Source organism: Camelus bactrianus, chromosome 4 (genome assembly GCF_048773025.1).
Source record: "Camelus bactrianus isolate YW-2024 breed Bactrian camel chromosome 4, ASM4877302v1, whole genome shotgun sequence".
NCBI lineage: Eukaryota > Metazoa > Chordata > Mammalia > Artiodactyla > Camelidae > Camelus > Camelus bactrianus.
In genome coordinates, this window is record NC_133542.1 from 65,625,027 (window position 1) to 65,636,340 (window position 11,314).

The 11,314-nt window shown below is 37.9% G+C and overlaps 1 long non-coding RNA gene across 1 annotated transcript in view; it reads left to right on the forward strand.

The window, feature by feature from the left end:
* Positions 1-11,100, forward strand: part of LOC141577488 (uncharacterized) — a 28,494-nt gene extending 17,394 nt beyond the window's left edge. Inside the window, exon 3 of the long non-coding RNA XR_012506534.1 lies at positions 10,930-11,100. This is a non-coding gene — a long non-coding RNA (uncharacterized LOC141577488). The remainder of the gene's footprint in view (positions 1-10,929) is intronic.
* The last annotated feature ends 214 nt before the right edge of the window (positions 11,101-11,314 follow it).

Genomic DNA, 11,314 nt, shown 5'->3' on the forward strand with positions numbered 1-11,314 from the left:
GAGAAGGGCTAAAAATGGAGTTAATGATCAATTATACCTATGTGATGAAGCCTCCATAAAAATCCCCAGAGTACAGAGTTTGGGGAACTTCTAGATTAGTGAACATATCCATCAGAATAGTGGTGCATCTGTAAAATGGGTTCATTCACGTAAATTGCTTAGTCAAGTGTCTGGCACATGTTAAATGCTCAATAAATGAAAGGTACCTTTATCAACAGTGCTGTTATTATTATTAAAATCCGAGAAAATTCTTTTATTCAGCAGATTAAAGTGATACAAAAAGCAATGGATTTGAATTTTGAAGATTCTTGTCCAGCCTCTGTGACCATGGACACATCTTGTCCTCATTCTGATGAACTTCATTTTCCTTCATTTGTAAATCAGGGTTTGTAATCCCTCCCCTGCACATTTCACAGCATCACTTCACAGATTTCATGAGCACCTACTACACGCAGAGTAAGCAGTCCTGATGCTGAAAGCACTGCTATACCTGTTCTTTAACACATGATTAATTGGCAGTTCAGAGCCAAGGAACATCCAGCTCTCCCTGACCCCTGTGCCTGTCTGCTTTCGTTAGGTCGCCATGTTCAAAGACCCAATGAGAGCTAGGTGTGGAAATGCTCAGCAAAGCTGCAGAGATCTGTAAAGGTAAAGAATATTATCATCAGCATGATTTCATTCCTTCAGTGGGAGGAAAGTGGGAGACTTTTTCTTTTTCTTTTCTATCCTTGAGATAATTTGTAAGAGTCTTAGGTTAATGTTATTTACCAAGGACTCTTTCTACACTTCAAACAATCCTACTGGGAGAAGGTAGCAGAGGCCAACCAACCCAGAACCAAGTGCTTCAACTGAGGATTTGCTCCAGATGGAGTTTTTTCTTTTAAATTGAAGTATAGGTGGTTTATAATATTATGTTAGTTGCAGGTGTTCAGCATTATGATTCAGCATTTTTACAGATTATACTCCATTAAACGTTGTTAAAAGATTATGGCCATAATTCCTTGTTCTATACAATATATATTTTTGTTGCTTATCTATTTTATACACAGTAGCTTGTATCTCTTAATTCCATACCCCTAATTTGTCCCTTCCCGCTACCCCCTCCCCTTTGGTATCCACTGGTTTGTTTCCTGTATCTGTGAGTCTGTACCTGTTTTGCATATACATTCATTTGTATTATTTTTAGCTTCCAGATATAAGTGATAACCTACAATATTTGCCTTTATCTGTTTTATTTCACTAAACATAATATTCTCTAGGTCCATCCATGTTGCTGCAAATGGCAGAATTTTATTATTTTTCATGGCTGAGTAATATTCCATTGCATATATACCACATCTTCTTTATCCATTTGTCTGTTGATGGGAACTTGGGTTGTTTCCATATCTTGACTATTGCAAATAGTGCTGCTGTGAACATTGGGATGCATATATATCTTCAAATTAGTGTTTTCATTTTTTTCCAGATATATACCCAAGAGTGGAATTTCTGGAACATATGGTAGTTCTATTTTTAGTTTTTTGAGGAGCTTCTATACTGTTTTCCATAGTGGCTGTACCAATTTACATTCCCAACAGTGTACTAGGGTTCCTTTCCTTTTCTCCACATTCTTGCTAACATTTGTAATTTGTGGTCTTTTTGATGATAGCCATTCTGACAGGTATGAAGTGATATCTCACTGTGATTTGATTTGCATTTCTCTGATGATTAGTGATGTTGAGCATCTTTTCATGTGCCTGTTGGCCATCTGTAGGTCTTCTTTGGATAAATGTCTGTTTAGGTCTTCTACCCACATTGATAGTTTTATGAAGCCCTCAGGTTTTCCATTAGAATTCTTCAATTTCTTACCCAATTCAGCAGTATGATCTGAAAGTTATTAGAAACCTGTACTTGTCAGAAAGTCCTTTTGGTGAATCTTCTTGAAAATGAAGCTTTTTTTTTTTTTTTTTGCAAAAGCATTAAATAATAACTGTTTATAAATGACAAAAGACTTAAAATATCACAGTTAAAGATCTGATTATAATGCAATTGACAAAGAAACTGGGTTACTGCTGTGACATACAACATTTTAAGATAATTACTAGAATTATGACTGGTAATATTTTGTCAGGACATTCAACTTTTAGAAATTTCATATAATTTTTAGAACATTAATATTAGTGACATTTACCCATGAAACTTTTAAAAATATGATGAAAGCAACAAGCCTCCTCTTCCAGGGGATGACCTAAGAAGGTTTATTATCACTCATTTGACAATGCTTCCCATGTGATTTTACATACCAAATAAGCCTAATTAGTTTAACGTGTCTTTCTCTCAGATGCTTCAGGGGCTCTCTCCGAAGCATCTCAAAGTTAGCTAGAGGTCAAAAGAACTTAAACTAGAATTTGATATTTGGTAAGTTTGTCAAAAATATCAAAAAAAAGTTTTAAACACTTGGTCAAATAAGATCATAGATCACTGTGAAATAATCCTTATTTGCTTAACCAAAGTAACAATAAAAGATTTCAAAAGCAAATACAGAAAATTACAACAGATTTCTTAGAAGGTAAAGAAACTTAACAATCTGTTATCAAAAGCAACAATATTTTAAGAAAACATTGTCCTCTGAACAGTGAGAAAAGCAAATTCAGGTTTTACACCACTTAACCTTTGATGTTAAAATTCATTTACTCAATTAAATTTATTCTAATCTTAGTCAGTCCTAACCATATATAGAATTCCTTTCTAAAGATTTTTTTTCCCCTCACAAACCTTCTACAACTTTCTATATCTGTATTAATTTGTCCCTTATTTTCTTTCCCATTTAGAAATAACCAGCTTTAGGACAAAATTACTGACATACCCATCCACCAATGTTGGAATGTTTTTCTTGCCCTCATTTAGCTTAGGGGAGAATGCCAAAAAAGAAAAAAAAATCCTATTAGGCTTTGAATATCAGTTATGGTCAGTTTAGTCAGACAGGTGGCCTCCCATTGTGATCATCCATTTACAAAACCTTTTGGCTAACCTCCCTGGGTTTACAAAATTCTTTAACTAGACCCTCAGTTCTGCCTTTGATCTGAAGAGGCTAGGCTACAGCCTCATGCAGTCCCATTTCTAAAGGTAACCATTTAATGGTCTCTTCAGAGTGGAAAGGCAATTCAGACAGAGGATTACTACCATAGTACTCAAAGAAAGGAAGGTGGAGGGGAGCAGGAGTGACATCAGTCTGAAAGGGTTCTGCTGTTGTTGTTTTAGGTTCCTTTTATATCGTTAATCTTTCATTAGCCTTCTACAACTTATCCTTCAATGAGGCTATTTTGGAATTTTGAAGTCTTTCAGGACTTCTGCATACCAATTAAAATGGGTACAATATTTTAAAATGAGAGCTGTCGTTTTAGAACTCTTTCCGGTTCAAAGGGTCCAAGGAGCTGGCTCTATAAATATTTTCTCCTGCTAATCTAATTTAAGAAAAAGAGAAAAACTTTTGCCACTCTTGTTTCCAATAGACAGGGTGGCAGGGATCCAGGAGACTGCCTGACATGGTAAGAACTTACCTTCTGCTGGCTTTAACTGCACACACAATAATCAGTTTTGGAATTAAAAAGAAAAGCCTCAAATTCTTGCCATTTCAGGGCAGGATTTCCTGTAATTTCCAATTAAGTAAGCACTTGCAAGTGTACATAAAACCGACTGGTATCCCCATGGGTGGCTCTCCACCAGGGAGCTGTTTGGCCTTTGAGGCACAATTTCCCATTATTTGTTTGGTAGTCTAATTCAGATGTGAGATATGATTGAACAACTGTCTGAGGACAGTGTGATGTATCGATTGTGTGCTGCTTCTGCGTCTAGCCCCCCAGCGTGTTACCCTTGGGTAGGTTCAACTCTTTCATGTGTCTCAGTTTCTCCCTCTGACAGTCTAAAACCACCACGGGTGCTTGGAACACTGGATGATCAGGTCTTATCTGGTGCATCCCCGGAAGAGCAGTATTTACTTAGTGGCTGCAGTGGGGTTGTAGTGGGGTTCCCCCTGTAGGACCATGACACATCACAAGGATTAATCCTCAGACACTTCCACTAGGTCCTCTGTCGCCTGAGGACACCTTGTGGCCAGAAAGAGCAAATGTCCCTTGTGTTCTGGAGTTGAATAATTGTTTCTCATTTCACTAGCAAAAGCTTTGTTCAGATCATATATCAACTCGGTTTTGTTTTTTTTTTTTTTCCCATTTAAGCCTAATTTAGCAAAAAACCCAGCCACCTATGTTTCCCTGGGCCTCCTGCCCAGATTCCTGTTGGTCCCTACCTAGGTGCCCCTTAAGACTCTAAGTCTTAAGTAAAAACAGTAAAATTTGTAGGATCGTCATTTAAAAACAATGAGATCCAGATAATCAGGAGAACTCACTGGAACACCTGAGGAGTACTGGGAAGCTGGTGGGACTTAATGGGTCTCTGCTGGTACCGAGTGCTGGTTCAGGGTAGACTCCAGGTGTTCTCTGGTGGGTATCTTTGCTGTCTTGCTAACTATGCCATACATATGTCGATGAAAAAATTAGTCAGTCAATCTAAGAAAGTAATATGAAAATTTATTTGAGCCAACCTGAGGATTATAACTTGGGAGACAGCCTTTTAGAAAGCCCCAAGGATTGTCCCACCCATCAGAGGTCGAAGCACAGTTATTTAAGTTTTGAGACAAAGGGTTATACATCAGTTGATGAACTGATAATTTACACAATGCATATCTGTAAGTACAGAGTCAGTAGTGGGTGTTCATGACCCCTTACAAGATTAAGAAGGAAAGTTATTTCCTAAGGAGAGCTGGTTCATGCAGATGCACAATATACTCTTAAGTAAGGAAGGATCTGTTCTCCATGTTTCTTTTTTAGCTTCTGGTTGCTTCCAGACATTTCTTGCCTTCCAGGCTTGTAGATGTCATTCCAATTCTCCATCTTAAGATGGCCTTTTCCCTGTTTAGCTCTACACTGTCTTTCCTCTGTATGTGTCTGTCTCTGTGTCCAAAATCCCTTTTTAAGGGCATCAGTCATATTGGAGTAGGGCCCATCCCATGACCTCATTTTAAGTTGATTACTTCTGCGAAAACCCTCTTTCCAAATAAGGTCACAGTCAGAGATATGAGGGGCTAGGACTTCAACATATCTTTTGGGGGTAGCAAGGAAGATACAGTTCAGCCCATAACATCTATTGTCTGCAATCAACTCTTGGGCACTGATGTCTATATCATTTGTAATAAAAGCAAACCTAAACAAAGAGAATGTATTGGAAGAATATTGGGTAGCTCCTGGCATCAAAGGAGCACTTAATCAGGTTTTGGGAGAGAAAGCCTGAGCAAAATCAAAAATCAGGGCAGCCCCAGGCGAAAACTCATAGACGTCTCCTTACAGTCTGCCTTCCATGGAACTCAGCTCCAACATCCTCTGGCCAAATGTTCCTTCTCTCAAGACACCAGTTCTTGGAAGGGTCAGTTGGGTCAGACTATGGTGGAACCAGGGCCTCTTTAGGGGTTTGTGAACGGGACAGATAGTCTTACCAGGACCTCATGGGGGTGAGGCAGGGGCAGTAACTCAAAAGAAAGAGAGGGGCTGCTACAAAAGAGGGGGGAGGAATGTGTTTTGCAGGCAAAACCACAGCTGTTTGCTACACATTGTAATTCATCTGAGAAAGATTTTCAGCTCAGGCAGTTATATTTCTAAATATTTTGGCACTTAAGGGAGCCATTTAGTCATCTGGAAAATGCAGAGTTGTGGAAAAATGCCGTGTCACGTGGTAAAAGGAGCACTCGTGGTAGAATCAGGAGAGCAGGTTTTGTTTTTAAACAATATTTGCAGATGGTATAATTCTATCCTGGAAACTGAAGAGAATCAACTGAAGAGCTCTTGGAAACTACAGGAATGTTCAACCAAGTATCAAGTTACTCACTGGAAACAAAAATAATGCATTATAAAGCAATTAGAAGAAAAGCGTATCGGAACCAAAGACGTTATTCAAATCAGCTATCAAGGCAATTTGTAAAGGAATAAACTCAGCAAAAAATGCAAAGGGTCTTTATTAAAGAAAAACATCAGATTCATCTTGGAGGCATAAAAGATGAACGATGGGTGACTTGGGACTAAAAAAAAAATCACCCCAGCCAATCAAAATCTTAATTAAATTGTTTAAACTTGAAAATATGAGTCCAAAATTTACAGGAAATGTCCATGCCTTGGATGTCAGGCCCTCATAGCCAATGAGCTTCCTCCCAGGGGACAGCGTTCAGGTTTTGATTCTGGCTCTGTCACTTAATGATCTGTGAGATCTTGGACAATGTACCCTTTGGGGGCCTTACTTTATCCATCTGTGAAGTGGGATAATCATATCTTCCTGCTTCAAGAGCTGTAGCGAGCAGCATGTAAAAGAACGTATTTAAAAGTGTTTTATAAACTCTAAGACGTTCTTCATGTTATAACTATGATTTTTAAAAAATCCCCAATGGTGCCAGATAAATGTGACAATCACAATGAGAAGAGTCTCCATTTTGCTCGCATTTTGCAAAAAAGACACTTTTTCTTTTACTAAACTCAGTGACATGATGATTTGTAAATACTTGATTCCTGTGGAGGAGAAAGAGAAAAAGCTCTTTGAGCTGCTTGCAGCACTAGAGGGGCAGTCATTCACTTGGCCACTCACTGGTCAGGTAACCCAAGCAGGATGCTTATGCCTCCCAGTGCCCTTCTCTACACACACACCCCCCCCACCCCACCCTGAGTTATCATTTCCCATCTGTAGAATGAAAGCTTTTGAACTTCATGGGATTTGAGAGCAAAAACTCTGGAATCTTCACGGATCTCAGTTTGAACCCTGGTGCCAGCACTTACCTTGGCTAATTCATTCTTTCTTTACCTGCATTTTAAAAATCTATTTGATGGAGATGATAATATTATCTACCTCATCAAGAAGACTCGAGGATTAAGTGTGATAATAAATACAGAAATTCCTGGAATTTAGTAAATGCTCAATAAATGGTAGCTAGTATATTTACAACAACAACAACAACAATAATAATAAGCATTATTACTATCCTATATTAGATTGTTATTATTACCTCTGAGGGCCTTGGCCTTTGCAGCTTTGACATTCTAGGATAACATATCAGAGAAAAGCCAAAACAGAGAAGAAATGGAAAAGATTCCCTTAATAAGACTTGAGTCAGTATTGCAAGTGGGTCATTTTTCTGGAAGGCAGGCCCATGTGTTCACAGGGCCTTATTTAACCTTGGTGACTCACAGATAGAACTCAGTTAGGCCCTACCTTCTGTGGAAAAAGGGGGAGAGAGGAGGTCAGAGCCAGATGGACATGGGAAAACCTGGGCCTGGGGAGATGCAACTGATGGCTCCTTAGAGAGGTTAGTCCACGGGTTTTTAACTGTTATAAAATATAGATTGAGCTGAGGGGTTTTCTTTTCCTGCAAATAATTTTTGAGGTAGTCACCATTGGTGGCCAACCCAAATGCCCCTCTCTGTCCTTGAGGGCAGAACCCTGATAGGTCCAGGATCAGGCAGCTGTGTGGGTCCCAAAAGAATGGTGCAGCCTCAGGGCAAGGGGTGGGAGGAAGCCTGATTATTCTGGCCTGTGATTGGTTTAGGAAAGGCCATGTGACACAATTCTGGCCAATGAGATATGAGAAGATGTCTGCTCTGCAGCTACTCATTCTTCAAAAAGGACATGTCCTCCACTTTTGGAAGACAGTAGGACTGATATGGAGTGTGCATTAGTTTCCAACTGCTACCATAATGACTTACCACAAATTTTGGTGACTTGAAACAACACAAATGATTTCTCAAAATTCTGGAGGTCAGAAGTGTCCCTGGGCTGTAACCAAGGTGGTTGGCTGGGCTGTGCTTCTTCTGGAGGCTCCAGGGGAGGACCTATTTCCTTGCCTTGTCCATCTTCTGGGGCTTCATTCCTTATATTCCGTGGCACATGGCTCCTTCCTCCGTCTTCAAGGCCAGCAGTGCAGCATCTTCAAAACTCTCTCTGCTCGGTCTTCACAACTCTCTCTGCTCAGTCTTCACATGGCCTTCTCCTCGATGGTAAAATCTTCCTCTGCCTGCCTTGATAAGGACCCTTATGATTGTATTTAGGGTTTCTTTGGATAATCCATGATACTCTCCCTAGCTCAAGTGTCTTAATTTAATCACACCTGCAAAATCCTTTTTGCCATATAAGGAAATATCCACAGATTCCAGAAATTTGGAGATGGATATCTGTGGGAGCCATTAACCATCCTGCCATGGAGGAGATTTGACACTAATTAGCAAAATTACCTGGGCATGCACTTATTTATTTATTTTTGGTCAGGTTTATTGAGGTATAATTTACATACAGTAAAATTCACTCTTTTTAGTGTACAATTCTATGAGTTTCAACAGACACATAAAGTTACCAAAAGACTAGGAATAGATTTACCATATGACCCAGGAATCCCACTCCTGGGCATATATCCAGAAGGAGCCCTACTTCAGGATGACACCTGCAACCCAATGTTCAAAGCAGCACTATTTACAATAGCCAAGACATGGAAACAGCCTAAATGTCCATCAACAGATGACTGGATAAAGAAGATGTGGTATATTTATACAATGGAATACTACTCAGCCATAAAAAACAACAACATAATGCCATTTGCACCAACATGGATGCTCCTGGAGAATGTCATTCTAAGCGAAGTAAGCCAGAAAGAGAAAGAAAAACACCACGTGAGATCGCTTATATGTGGAATCTAAAAAAAAAAAAAAAAAAAGCAAACAAAGCATAAATACAAAATAGAAACAGAATCATAGACATAGAATACAAACTTGTGGTTGCCAAGGGTGCAGAGGGTGGGAAGGGATAGACGGGATTTCAAAATTGTAGAATAGATAAACAAGATTATACTGTATAGCACAGGGGAATATACACAAGATCTTATGGTAGCTCACAGAGAAAAAAATGTGACAATGAATATATATATGTTCATGTATAACTGAAAAATTGTGCTCTATACTGGAATTTGACACAACATTGTAAAATGATTATAAATCAATAAAAAATGTTAAAAAAAAAAAAAACAGACACACAGAGTTACATAATTACCACCACAATCAAGATGTACAACAGTTCTATCGCCCCCTAAAATTCCAACATGCAGCCCAGTAGGCATCAAACTATCCCCTTGCCTCAGCCCCTGGCAACCATTGGTGTGTTCTCTGTCCCTATGGTATTGCCTTTTGGAAAATGTCATATAAATGGAATCATGGAGTACGTAGCTTTTAAAATCTGACTTCTTTCTCATAGAAGAATGCATTTGAAATTCATCTGTGTTGTAGTGTATCCATAGTTTTTTTCTCCTTTTTATTGCTAGGTAGCTTTCAGTTAGAGAAATGTGTCACAATTTATCCATCACTTGAAGGACACTTGAGCTGTTTCCAGTGTTTGGGAATTATGATTAAAGCCTCGCCAAATGTTCAGATATGGACAATTTTTGTGTGAATGTAAATTTTCATTTCTCTTGAGTAAATATAGAAAGGGGGTTGCTGGGTCATATTGTAAATGTGTGTTAAACTTTATAAGGCACTGCCAAACTGTTTTCCAAAGGGCTGTACCACTTTGTTTTCCCACCTAGTAATGTATGACAGTTCCAGTTGCTCCTCATCATCACCAGCATTTAGTATTATCATTTTTTTCTTTCTTAATTGTAGCCATTCTAATAGATGTGCAGTGATGCAGCAATCCCACTTCTAGAGATCTATATCAGGGGCACAGTGGCAAAAAGATACAAGGCTATCTGGTGTAGGTCTGTAATGACAAGAGACTGGAAATAATCCAAATTCCCATCAATAGAAGACTAACTGAGTAAACTTTGAAACAGCCCCCAAATAGAGTATTATTCAGCTATAGCAAAGAATAAGAAAATCCTCTATTACTATGGTGTGATGTCCAGGATACATTTTTACAGTAAAAATATAAGTGTAAGAGGAAAATGTGTATAGTATATAATCATTTATCTACCAATAAAAGAAGTTATAAAAATTTAATAAACTATTACTATCACAAAGGGTGGGACTACAGAGGAAAGGGACAGGGTATAATCTACACTTTAAAAAACAAACCTTTTGTGTAGATTTGACTTTGGAGCCAGGTAAGTATGTCATATACTTACCAAAAAATTAAATAAAAAAGCAGCTCTTAGAAATTGAAAGTAAAATAAAATACAAATGACCCTAACTGTGGATTCAGGGGATGACATAACCACTCAGAGAAGACTGAGTGACTTTAAATCATCATCATTTGACTCTATGTCTCTAGAGGGATATATCCAAAGACAAAAGAACTGTGTGTTGTCGATAAAAATGACTAATCATGTTGATGTCCTTGAGAACTGAGATAGTTGGCATACAGATGCAGATTAGGGTTGATGAGGTTGAATGAAAACTGTAGCTCTCCATTTCAATTGGAATTATTCGTGTGAACATGTTATACCTTTTATCTTTAGAAAAGAATACATACTTCCTAGCTATAACTACTAAAAAATTCAAATTCAAGTAAATAGTAAAAAGAAAAGTGTGTTTTTAAGACAAGTAGGAGGAAGTGAACACTTTTGCAGATTTAATGATATTAAAAGATGATTGTCAATATTTTAGCTGTGATCATGATATTGTGGAGTTTTTTTAAAAAGAATTTGTATCTTTTAGAGATTTATTCTGGAAGATTTACAGAAGAAATAATGCAATGTTTAGGATTTGCCTCAAGATAATCCAAGGAGAGGGGAAATGTATGTGACTGTGTAGATGCTATAGGATGACTGTGTAGCGATAGTTGTGAAAGCTGGGTGATGAGTCTATTGGGACCATTATCCTATTCTATTTTTAAATGATTTAATTTTTTTCAAAATAAAAACTTTTTTTTTTTTTTAAGATATGTGAAAAACTTGGTGGATACTGTGTGAGAATGTGATGCTTGGAGCTGCTTTAACCACCTTGTGACCATGAGCATGCAAACCTGAAGTCAAAAGCATCCAAATGGGTAAATATTTAATTTATAAATTCAAATTTGTTAAACTAATTATGAAGCTAGTTAATGAGAAAATGAGACAATTTTGATGGGTAGAAATATTGAAATTGAAGTTTCTCAATGTACATTCATGAGCTTTCTTTGGTTGCAACTAATAGAAAACTTACCAAGATTTGGAGATGGATGATGGGTATGCAGGGCAATCTCATGGAATTCTAGCACAGAAATGCTACTGCAACTCATGAAGAACATAGTTCAAAATGTAAAGTCTGTCGGTATTCTTTCTTCA